Genomic DNA, 13,707 nt, shown 5'->3' with positions numbered 1-13,707 from the left:
ACAATAGTAGTGCATAAATAGAAGTGTTGTTTTGAGTAAATATACACTACTAATATATTTGATCAACATGTAACTATCTCAAGTTTTTACGAAATCACACAAATGACTAATTGTAGCGGTAAATGTTTTGATATTAGGTTATTGATTAACTTAACTCAGAAAATAAGAGTCGCCACCGCGCTTTTATTGTTTCCGAAGGAAAAGTGAAAAAGTACGAACAAAAGCCGAAGAAGTTTTAAAACAAAACTAATAAAAAGAGATATGGGTATGGGGGTTAGTTATGCAAAACGGAATGTATTAGCACCCTACACATTCATGGTACTCCATGCGAACCTCTTTGAAAATATGTACATTTTAGTTTGAAATTGGGTGTTGTTTGCTAAAGATTGGAGAGATGGGGAAATAAATGTTTTTATTTTTTTGTCTTTGTTTGTCAAGACTTTTGAAGTCCCATACCTACGTACCAACAAAGTGCAATGGAGAATCAAAACCTCGTAGTTCGTGGTAAAAATAACAAGGATGTCTGTTTTGATTCATTTTTTATGAAGAGACATTTTTTCATTTTAAGGAGGATACTCAACTAGTCACCCACAAGTATGAGAAAATTGCATCATCATGAGAAGGGCTCCAACTTGGATAAGGATCAACAAGTATGCCAATGGCTCTCACAGATGGAAAAGAATTATCATCAATGCTATAGGGATAGGAGGATTATACCTCAACTATTAAATGACTCATGTCTAAACTTTGAGAAAAGTTTTAAAAGGTAAAGTGCACGAAAAGCACAAAAATGATTTACATGAGTTATGCGTTTTGTAATCTTTTGAAATTGGTCTGAACATGCTTAAGATAGATTAGCATTTATTATGAAAAACGTTTTAAAAATCACTTGAAAAAAGTCAAGGTTTTTTAAGAAAATGGTGCAAGGTAGAAAACAATAGATTTTTGAAAAGAGGGAGAAGATTTGAAAATTAAAGAAAGGGAGGAGAAAAAGAGACTATCCTAGAGCATAAAGTAAAAGCTAGGAAGGAAAGATCTAACTAAGACATAGCAAGCTTTATGACATAAGTCAAACAAGAATTCCCTTCTTTGGATAAAGTTCCAAGCAAGCCAAATAATCAAATAATAATCCATGTATCAGATGAAACAAAATAAACCAAACCAAGTCTTCACAGAGAAGTCCAAAGTCAAAGGCATCAGATGAATCACAAGGTCTCAAATCACAAACTCCCCAAGCAAAGGTTAAATAATGATCTTTTGTAAAAAAAGTTATTGCATGCTCGGAGGCGAGAAATTAAGGTTTGTTATGTTTGAGTATGTTTTAGACTTGAAAGACGAGTATTCATGACTTATAAGTGATTACCATATGGGCCTAATACTTGAGTCTATGACTAAACCTTTAATCCAGGTAGTCTTTTCCTTTCAATTTGTTTGCGAAAAGATTTGAATATTTATAAGTGTTTTTGCATGAAAGACAAACACTTGAGCTTGCAAGCTATTACAACTTGGTCTTAATGGTCGGGATTCTGACCGGACCTTTCACCCAGATAGTCTTTTTCTTTCGATTTATTTAGAAAAGGAGAATCATTTATATTTTAGTGAAAGACATGCATTTATGACTTACAAGGGTTTACCACTTGGGCCTAATACTCGGGACTATGACTGGATCTTTCACCCAAGTAGTATATTTCTTTAAATAATAGCAACATTGTATGAATAGTTATAAGTGTTTTAAGATAAAGATAAACACTTGAGCTTGCATGCTATTACGACTTGGGCTTAGTGTTCGGGACTATGACTGGATCTTTCACCCAAGTAGTCTTTTTCATTCGATTTATTGTGAAAATGTGAGGCATTTGTGCTTTGGCGAAAGACGAGTATCTATGACTTACAAGTCATTACAACTTTGGTATAACACTCGAGACTATGATTGGACCTTTCATCCAGGTAGTCTTTTTCTTTCATTATTGTGTAAAATGGTTAAAGTATGAGTTAATCATTTTGATTTTGTTTGAGAAAATAGCTTGATGGTTGTTCAATCATTTTTATGTGTGTTGCGAAACGAATTATGAAAATGGTTTGATTATGATGAAGTGGTAAGATATTTTGAAACCAACTTGATGTTGATTTAGTATCTAATTTGATTTTTGAAAGGTTGATTTTATGTGATCAAGTTATTTAATTAATCAATTAAAACAAAATTAATCCATTAATCAAGTTAATTAAAAAAATCAGTTAACAAAATTAATCGATTAAAACGAAATTAATTAATTAATCAAGTTAATTAAAAATCAATTGAAATAAATTTAATCATTAGTCAAGTTAATTAAAAAACCAATTAACAAATTTAATTAATTAATTTAAAATTAATATATTAATAAAGTTAATTAATAAAATTAAATTTAATCAATTAATCAAGTTAACTAAAAAATTAATTAATTAAAACTAATTTAAAAAGTCAATGAAAAAAAAGTTTAAGAAAACGTACTGAATAAAAATAAAGGAAAAAAAAGTAGTGGTGAATGTGGGTCCCGCGATTTCTTTTCCTTATACTTTGAAAATTATTACACGCTAGAGCATTATTAGGACAATAGTAGTGCATAAATAGAAGTGTTGTTTTGAGTAAATATACACTACTAATATATTTGATCAACATGTAACTATCTCAAGTTTTTACGAAATCACACAAATGACTAATTGTAGCGGTAAATGTTTTGATATTAGGTTATTGATTAACTTAACTCAGAAAATAAGAGTCGCCACCGCGCTTTTATTGTTTCCGAAGGAAAAGTGAAAAAGTACGAACAAAAGCCGAAGAAGTTTTAAAACAAAACTAATAAAAAGAGATATGGGTATGGGGGTTAGTTATGCAAAACGGAATGTATTAGCACCCTACACATTCATGGTATTCCATGCGAACCTCTTTGAAAATATGTACATTTTAGTTTGAAATAGGGTGTTGTTTGCTAAAGATTGGAGAGATGGGGAAATAAATGTTTTTATTTTTTTGTCTTGGTGTTTGTCAAGACTTTTAAAGTCCCATACCTACGTACCAACAAAGTGCAATGGAGAATCAAAACCTCGTAGTTCGTGGTAAAAATAACAAGGATGTCTGTTTTGATTCATTTTTTATGAAGAGACATTTTTTCATTTTAAGGAGGATACTCAACTAGTCACCCACAAGTATGAGAAAATTGCATCATCATGAGAAGGGCTCCAACTTGGATAAGGATCAACAAGTATGCCAATGGCTCTCACAGATGGAAAAGAATTATCATCAATGCTATAGGGATAGGAGGATTATACCTCAACTATTAAATGACTCATGTCTAAACTTTGAGAAAAGTTTTAAAAGGTAAAGTGCACGAAAAGCACAAAAATGATTTACATGAGTTATGCGTTTTGTAATCTTTTGAAATTGGTCTGAACATGCTTAAGATAGATTAGCATTTATTATGAAAAACGTTTTAAAAATCACTTGAAAAAAGTCAAGGTTTTTTAAGAAAATGGTGCAAGGTAGAAAACAATAAGATTTTTGAAAAGAGGGAGAAGATTTGAAAATTAAAGAAAGGGAGGAGAAAAAGAGACTATCCTAGAGCATAAAGTAAAAGCTAGGAAGGAAAGATCTAACTAAGACATAGCAAGCTTTATGACATAAGTCAAACAAAATTCCCTTCTTTGGATAAAGTTCCAAGCAAGCCAAATAATCAAATAATAATCCATGTATCAGATGAAACAAAATAAACCAAACCAAGTCTTCACAGAGAAGTCCAAAGTCAAAGGCATCAGATGAATCACAAGGTCTCAAATCACAAACTCCCCAAGCAAAGGTTAAATAATGATCTTTTGTAAAAAAAGTTATTGCATGCTCGGAGGCGAGAAATTAAGGTTTGTTATGTTTGAGTATGTTTTAGACTTGAAAGACGAGTATTCATGACTTATAAGTGATTACCATATGGGCCTAATACTTGAGTCTATGACTAAACCTTTAATCCAGGTAGTCTTTTCCTTTCAATTTGTTTGCGAAAAGATTTGAATATTTATAAGTGTTTTTGCATGAAAGACAAACACTTGAGCTTGCAAGCTATTACAACTTGGTCTTAATGGTCGGGATTCTGACCGGACCTTTCACCCAGATAGTCTTTTTCTTTCGATTTATTTAGAAAAGGAGAATCATTTATATTTTAGTGAAAGACATGCATTTATGACTTACAAGGGTTTACCACTTGGGCCTAATACTCGGGACTATGACTGGATCTTTCACCCAAGTAGTATATTTCTTTAAATAATAGCAACATTGTATGAATAGTTATAAGTGTTTTAAGATAAAGATAAACACTTGAGCTTGCATGCTATTACGACTTGGGCTTAGTGTTCGGGACTATGACTGGATCTTTCACCCAAGTAGTCTTTTTCATTCGATTTATTGTGAAAATGTGAGGCATTTGTGCTTTGGCGAAAGACGAGTATCTATGACTTACAAGTCATTACAACTTTGGTATAACACTCGAGACTATGATTGGACCTTTCATCCAGGTAGTCTTTTTCTTTCATTATTGTGTAAAATGGTTAAAGTATGAGTTAATCATTTTGATTTTGTTTGAGAAAATAGCTTGATGGTTGTTCAATCATTTTTATGTGTGTTGCGAAACGAATTATGAAAATGGTTTGATTATGATGAAGTGGTAAGATATTTTGAAACCAACTTGATGTTGATTTAGTATCTAATTTGATTTTTGAAAGGTTGATTTTATGTGATCAAGTTATTTAATTAATCAATTAAAACAAAATTAATCCATTAATCAAGTTAATTAAAAAAATCAGTTAACAAAATTAATCGAATAAAACGAAATTAATTAATTAATCAAGTTAATTAAAAATCAATTGAAATAAATTTAATCATTAGTCAAGTTAATTAAAAAACCAATTAACAAATTTAATTAATTAATATAAAATTAATATATTAATAAAGTTAATTAATAAAATTAAATTTAATCAATTAATCAAGTTAACTAAAAAATTAATTAATTAAAACTAATTTAAAAAGTCAATGAAAAAAAAGTTTAAGAAAACGTACTGAATAAAAATAAAGGAAAAAAAAGTAGTGGTGAATGTGGGTCCCGCGATTTCTTTTTCTTATACTTTGAAAATTATTACACGCTAGAGCATTATTAGGACAATAGTAGTGCATAAATAGAAGTGTTGTTTTGAGTAAATATACACTACTAATATATTTGATCAACATGTAACTATCTCAAGTTTTTACGAAATCACACAAATGACTAATTGTAGCGGTAAATGTTTTGATATTAGGTTATTGATTAACTTAACTCAGAAAATAAGAGTCGCCACCGCGCTTTTATTGTTTCCGAAGGAAAAGTGAAAAAGTACGAACAAAAGCCGAAGAAGTTTTAAAACAAAACTAATAAAAAGACATATGGGTATGGGGGTTAGTTATGCAAAACGGAATGTATTAGCACCCTACACATTCATGTTACTCCATGCGAACCTCTTTGAAAATATTTACATTTTAGTTTGAAATAGGGTGTTGTTTGCTAAAGATTGGAGAGATGGGGAAATAAATGTTTTTATTTTTTTGTCTTGTGTTTGTCAAGACTTTTGAAGTCCCATACCTACGTACCAACAAAGTGCAATGGAGAATCAAAACCTCGTAGTTCGTGGTAAAAATAACAAGGATGTCTGTTTTGATTCATTTTTTATGAAGAGACATTTTTTCATTTTAAGGAGGATACGCAGCTAGTCACCCACAAGTATGAGAAAATTGCATCATCATGAGAAGGGCTTCAACTTGGATAAGGATCAACAAGTATGTCAATGGCTCTCACAGATGGAAAAGAATTATCATCAATGCTATAGGGATAGGAGGATTATACCTCAACTATTAAATGACTCATGTCTAAACTTTGAGAAAAGTTTTAAAAGGTAAAGTGCACGAAAAGCACAAAAATGATTTACATGAGTTATGCGTTTTGTAATCTTTTGAAATTGGTCTGAACATGCATAAGATAGATTAGCATTTATTATGAAAAATGTTTTAAAAATCACTTGAAAAAAGTCATGGTTTTTTAAGAAAATGGTGCAACGTAGAAAACAATAAGATTTTTGAAAAGAGGGAGAAGATTTGAAAATTAAAGAATGGGAGGACAAAAAGAGACTATCCTAGAGCATAAAGTAAAAGCTAGGAAGGAAAGATCTAACCAAGACATAGCAAGCTTTATGACATAAGTCAAACAAGAATTCCCTTCTTTGGATAAAGTTCCAAGCAAGCCAAATAAGCAAATAATAATCCATGTATCAGATGAAACAAAATAAACCAAACCAAGTCTTCACAGAGAAGTCCAAAGTCAAAGGCATCAGATGAATCACAAGGTCTCAAATCACAAACTCCCCAAGCAAAGGGTAAATAATGATCTTTTGTAAAAAAAGTTATTGCATGCTCGGAGGCGAGAAATTAAGGTTTATTATGTTTGAGTATGTTTTAGACTTGAAAGACGAGTATTCATGACTTATAAGTGATTACCATATGGGCCTAATACTTGAGTCTATGACTAAACCTTTAATCGAGGTAGTCTTTTTCTTTCAATTTGTTTGCGAAAAGATTTGAATATTTATAAGTGTTTTTGCATGAAAGACAAACACTTGAGCTTGCAAGCTATTACAACTTGGTCTTAATGGTCGAGATTCTGACCGGACATTTCACCCAGATAGTCTTTTTCTTTCGATTTATTTAGAAAAGGAGAATCATTTATATTTTAGTGAAAGACATGCATTTATGACTTACAAGGGTTTACCACTTGGGCCTAATACTCGGGACTATGACTGGATCTTTCACCCAAGTAGTATATTTCTTTAAATAATAGCAACATTGTATGAATAGTTATAAGTGTTTTAAGATAAGATAAACACTTGAGCTTGCATGCTATTACAACTTGGTCTTAATGGTCGAGATTCTGACCGGACATTTCACCCAGATAGTCTTTTTCTTTCGATTTATTTAGAAAAGGAGAATCATTTATATTTTAGTGAAAGACATGCATTTATGACTTACAAGGGTTTACCACTTGGGCCTAATACTCGGGACTATGACTGGATCTTTCACCAAAGTAGTATATTTCTTTAGATAATAGCAACATTGTATGAATAGTTATAAGTGTTTTAAGATAAAGATAAACACTTGAGCTTGCATGCTATTACGACTTGGGCTTAGTGTTCGGGACTATGACTGGATCTTTCACCCAAGTAGTCTTTTTCATTCGATTTATTGTGAAAATGTGAGGCATTTGTGCTTTGGCGAAAGACGAGTATCTATGACTTACAAGTCATTACAACTTTGGTATAACACTCGACACTATGATTGGACCTTTCATCCAGGTAGTCTTTTTCTCTCATTATTGTGTAAAATGGTTAAAGTATGAGTTAATCATTTTGATTTTGTTTGAGAAAATAACTTGATGGTTGTTCAATCATTTTTATGTGTGTTGCGAAACGAATTATGAAAATGGTTTGATTATGATGAAGTGGTAATATATTTTGAAACCAACTTGATGTTGATTTAGTATCTAATTTGATTTTTCAAAGGTTTATTTTATGTGATCAAGTTATTTAATTAATCAATTAAAACAAAATTAATCCATTAATCAAGTTAATTAAAAAAATCAGTTAACAAAATTAATCGATTAAAACGAAATTAATTAATTAATCAAGTTAATTAAAAATCAATTGAAATAAATTTAATCATTAGTCAAGTTAATTAAAAAACCAATTAACAAATTTAATTAATTAATATAAAATTAATATATTAATAAAGTTAATTAATAAAATTAAATTTAATCAATTAATCAAGTTAACTAAAAAATTAATTAATTAAAACTAATTTAAAAAGTCAATGAAAAAAAAGTTTAAGAAAACGTACTGAATAAAAATAAAGGAAAAAAAAGTAGTGGTGAATGTGGGTCCCGCGATTTCTTTTTCGTATACTTTGAAAATTACTACACGCTAGAGCATTATTAGGACAATAGTAGTGCGTAAATAGAAGTGTTGTTTTGAGTAAATATACACTACTAATATATTTGATCAACATGTAACTATCTCAAGTTTTTATGAAATCACACAAATGACTAATTGTAGCGGTAAATGTTTTGATATTAGGTTATTGATTAACTTAACTCAGAAAATAAGAGTCGCCACCGCGCTTGTATTGTTTCCGAAGGAAAAGTGAAAAAGTACGAACAAAAGCCGAAGAAGTTTTAAAACAAAACTAATAAAAAGAGATATGGGTATGGGGGTTAGTTTTGCAAAACGGAATGTATTAGCACCCTACACATTCATGGTACTCCATGCGAACCTCTTTGAAAATATGTACACTTTAGTTTGAAATAGGGTGTTGTTTGCTAAAGATTGGAGAGATGGGGAAATAAATGTTTTTATTTTTTTGTCTTGTGTTTGTCAAGACTTTTGAAGTCCCATACCTACGCACCAACAAAGTGCAATGGAGAATCAAAACCTCGTAGTTCGTGGTAAAAATAACAAGGATGTCTGTTTTGATTCATTTTTTGTGAAGAGACATTTTTTCATTTTAAGGAGGATACTCAACTAGTCACCCACAAGTATGAGAAAATTGCATCATCATGAGAAGGGCTCCAACTTGGATAAGGATCAACAAGTATGTCAATGGCTCTCACAGATGGAAAAGAATTATCATCAATGCTATAGGGATAGGAGGATTATACCTCAACTATTAAATGACTCATGTCTAAACTTTGAGAAAAGTTTTAAAAGGTAAAGTGCATAAAAAGCACAAAAATGATTTACATGAGTTATGCGTTTTGTAATCTTTTGAAATTGGTCTGAACATGCTTAAGACAGATTAGCATTTATTATGAAAAACGTTTTAAAAATCACTTGAAAAAAGTCAAGGTTTTTTAAGAAAATGGTGCAAGGTAGAAAACAATAAGATTTTTGAAAAGAGGGAGAAGATTTGAAAATTAAAGAATGGGAGGACAAAAAGAGACTATCCTAGAGCATAAAGTAAAAGCTAGGAAGGAAAGATCTAACCAAGACATAGCAAGCTTTATGACATAAGTCAAACAAGATTTCCCTTCTTTGGATAAAGTTCCAAGCAAGCCAAATAAGCAAATAATAATCCATGTATCAGATGAAACAAAATAAACCAAACCAAGTCTTCACAGAGAAGTCCAAAGTCAAAGGCATCAGATGAATCACAAGGTCTCAAATCACAAACTCCCCAAGCAAAGGTTAAATAATGATCTTTTGTAAAAAAAAGTTATTGCATGCTCGGAGGCGAGAAATTAAGGTTTGTTATGTTTGAGTATGTTTTAGACTTGAAAGACGAGTATTCATGACTTATAAGTGATTACCATATGGGCCTAATACTTGAGTCTATGACTAAACCTTTAATCCAGGTAGTCTTTTTCTTTCAATTTGTTTGCGAAAAGATTTGAATATTTATAAGTGTTTTTGCATGAAAGACAAACACTTGAGCTTGCAAGCTATTACAACATGGGCTTAATGGTCGGGATTCTGACCAGACATTTCACCCAGATAGTCTTTTTCTTTCGATTTATTTAGAAAAGGAGAATCATTTATATTTTAGTGAAAGACATGCATTTATGACTTACAAGGGTTTACCAATTGGGCCTAATACTCGGGACTATGACTGGATCTTTCACCCAAGTAGTATATTTCTTTAAATAATAGCAACATTGTATGAATAGTTATAAGTGTTTTAAGATAAAGATAAACACTTGAGCTTGCATGCTATTACGACTTGGGCTTAGTGTTCGGGACTATGACTGGATCTTTCACCCAAGTAGTCTTTTTCATTCGATTTATTGTGAAAATGTGAGGCATTTGTGCTTTGGCGAAAGACGAGTATCTATGACTTACAAGTCATTACAACTTTGGTATAACACTCGACACTATGATTGGACCTTTCATCCAGGTAGTCTTTTTCTTTCATTATTGTGTAAAATGGTTAAAGTATGAGTTAATCATTTTGATTTTGTTTGAGAAAATAGCTTGATGGTTGTTCAATCATTTTTATGTGTGTTGCGAAACGAATTATGAAAATGGTTTGATTATGATGAAGTGGTAAGATATTTTGAAACCAACTTGATGTTGATTTAGTATCTAATTTGATTTTTGAAAGGTTGATTTTATGTGATCAAGTTATTTAATTAATCAATTAAAACAAAATTAATCCATTAATCAAGTTAATTAAAAAAATCAGTTAACAAAATTAATCGATTAAAACGAAATTAATTAATTAATCAAGTTAATTAAAAATCAATTGAAATAAATTTAATCATTAGTCAAGTTAATTAAAAAACCAATTAACAAATTTAATTAATTAATATATTAATAAAGTTAATTAATAAAATTAAATTTAATCAATTAATCAAGTTAACTAAAAAATTAATTAATTAAAACTAATTTAAAAAGTCAATGAAAAAAAAGTTTAAGAAAACGTACTGAATAAAAATAAAGGAAAAAAAAGTAGTGGTGAATGTGGGTCCCGCGATTTCTTTTTCTTATACTTTGAAAATTATTACACGCTAGAGCATTATTAGAACAATAGTAGTGCGTAAATAGAAGTGTTGTTTTGAGTAAATATACACTACTAATATATTTGATCAACATGTAACTATCTCAAGTTTTTACGAAATCACACAAATGACTAATTGTAGCGGTAAATGTTTTGATATTAGGTTATTGATTAACTTAATTCAGAAAATAAGAGTCGCCACCGCGCTTTTATTGTTTCCGAAGGAAAAGTGAAAAAGTACGAACAAATGCCGAAGAAGTTTTAAAACTAAACTAATGAAAAGAGATATGGGTATGGGGGTTAGTTATGCAAAACGGAATGTATTAGCACCCCACACATTCATGGTACTCCATGCGAACCTCTTTGAAAATATGTACGTTTTAGTTTGAAATAGGGTGTTGTTTGCTAAAGATTGGAGAGATGGGGAAATAAATGTTTTTATTTTTTTGTCTTGTGTTTGTCAAGACTTTTGAAGTCCCATACCTACGTACCAACAAAGTGCAATGGAGAATCAAAACCTCGTAGTTCGTGGTAAAAATAACAAGGATGTCTGTTTTGATTCATTTTTTATGAAGAGACATTTTTTCATTTTAAGGAGGATACTCAGCTAGTCACCCACAAGTATGAGAAAATTGCATCATCATGAGAAGGGCTCCAACTTGGATAAGGATCAACAAGTATGTCAATGGCTCTCACAGATGGAAAAGAATTATCATCAATGCTATAGGGATAGGAGGATTATACCTCAACTATTAAATGACTCATGTCTAAACTTTGAGAAAAGTTTTAAAAGGTAAAGTGCACAAAAAGCACAAAAATGATTTACATGAGTTATGCGTTTTGTAATCTTTTGAAATTGGTCTGAACATGCTTAAGATAGATTAGCATTTATTATGAAAAACGTTTTAAAAATCACTTGAAAAAAGTCAAGGTTTTTTAAGAAAATGGTGCAAGGTAGAAAACAATAAGATTTTTGAAAAGAGGGAGAAGATTTGAAAATTAAAGAATGGGAGGACAAAAAGAGACTATCCTAGAGCATAAGGTAAAAGCTAGGAAGGAAAGATCTAACCAAGACATAGCAAGCTTTATGACATAAGTCAAACAAAATTTCCCTTCTTTGGATAAAGTTCCAAGCAAGCCAAATAAGCAAATAATAATCCATGTATCAGATGAAACAAAATAAACCAAACCAAGTCTTCACAGAGAAGTCCAAAGTCAAAGGCATCAGATGAATCACAAGGTCTCAAATCACAAACTCCCCAAGCAAAGGTTAAATAATGATCTTTTGTAAAAAAAGTTATTGCATGCTCGGAGGCGAGAAATTAAGGTTTGTTATGTTTGAGTATGTTTTAGACTTGAAAGACGAGTATTCATAACTTATAAGTGATTATCATATGGGCCTAATACTTGAGTCTATGACTAAACCTTTAATCCAGGTAGTCTTTTTCTTTCAATTTGTTTGCGAAAAGATTTGAATATTTATAAGTGTTTTTGCATGAAAGACAAACACTTGAGCTTGCAAGCTATTACAACTTGGTCTTAATGGTCGGGATTCTGACCGGACCTTTCACCCAGATAGTGTTTTTCTTTCGATTTATTTAGAAAAGGAGAATCATTTATATTTTAGTGAAAGACATGCATTTATGACTTACAAGGGTTTACCACTTGGGCCTAATACTCGGGACTATGACTGGATCTTTCACCCAAGTAGTATATTTCTTTAAATAATAGCAACATTGTATGAATAGTTATAAGTGTTTTAAGATAAAGATAAACACTTGAGCTTGCATGCTATTACGACTTGGGCTTAGTGTTCGGGACTATGACTAGATCTTTCACCCAAGTAGTCTTTTTCATTCGATTTATTGTGAAAACGTGAGGCATTTGCGCTTTGGCGAAAGACGAGTATCTATGGCTTACAAGTCATTACAACTTTGGTATAACACTCGAGACTATGATTGGACCTTTCATCCAGGTAGTCTTTTTCTTTCATTATTGTGTAAAATGGTTAAAGTATGAGTTAATCATTTTGATTTTGTTTGAGAAAATAGCTTGATGGTTGTTCAATCATTTTTATGTGTGTTGCGAAACGAATTATGAAAATGGTTTGATTATGATGAAGTGGTAAGATATTTTGAAACCAACTTGATGTTGATTTAGTATCTAATTTGATTTTTGAAAGGTTGATTTTATGTGATCAAGTTATTTAATTAATCAATTAAAACAAAATTAATCCATTAATCAAGTTAATTAAAAAAATCAGTTAACAAAATTAATCGATTAAAACGAAATTAATTAATTAATCAAGTTAATTAAAAATCAATTGAAATAAATTTAATCATTAGTAAAGTTAATTAAAAAACCAATTAACAAATTTAATTAATTAATATAAAATTAATATATTAATAAAGTAAATTAATAAAATTAAATTTAATCAATTAATCAAGTTAACTAAAAATTAATTAATTAAAACTAATTTAAAAAGTCAATGAAAAAAAAGTTTAAGAAAACGTACTGAATAAAAATAAAGGAAAAAAAGTAGTGGTGAATGTGGGTCCCGCGATTTCTTTTTCTTATACTTTGAAAATTATTACACGCTAGAGCATTATTAGGATAATAGTAGTGCATAAATAGAAGTGTTGTTTTGAGTAAATATACACTACTAATATATTTGATCAACATGTAACTATCTCAAGTTTTTACGAAATCACACAAATGACTAATTGTAGCGGTAAATGTTTTGATATTAGGTTATTGATTAACTTAACTCAGAAAATAAGAGTCTCCACCGCGCTTGTATTGTTTCCGAAGGAAAAGTGAAAAAGTACGAACAAAAGCCGAAGAAGTTTTAAAACAAAACTAATAAAAAGAGATATGGGTATGGGGGTTAGTTATGCAAAACAGAATGTATTAGCACTCTACACATTCATGGTACTCCATGCGAACCTCTTTGAAAATATGTACGTTTTAGTTTGAAATAGGGTGTTCTTTGCTAAAGATTGGAGAGATGGGGAAATAATTGTTTTTATTTTTTTGTCTTGTGTTTGTCAAGACTTTTGAAGTCCCATACCTACGTACCAACAAAGTGCAATGGAGAATCAAAACCTCGTAGTTCGTGGTAA

This window comes from Lathyrus oleraceus, chromosome 2 (assembly GCF_024323335.1).
Source record: "Lathyrus oleraceus cultivar Zhongwan6 chromosome 2, CAAS_Psat_ZW6_1.0, whole genome shotgun sequence".
In the NCBI taxonomy this organism is placed as follows: domain Eukaryota; kingdom Viridiplantae; phylum Streptophyta; class Magnoliopsida; order Fabales; family Fabaceae; genus Lathyrus; species Lathyrus oleraceus.
Note: the sequence above shows the minus strand (reverse complement) of the source record.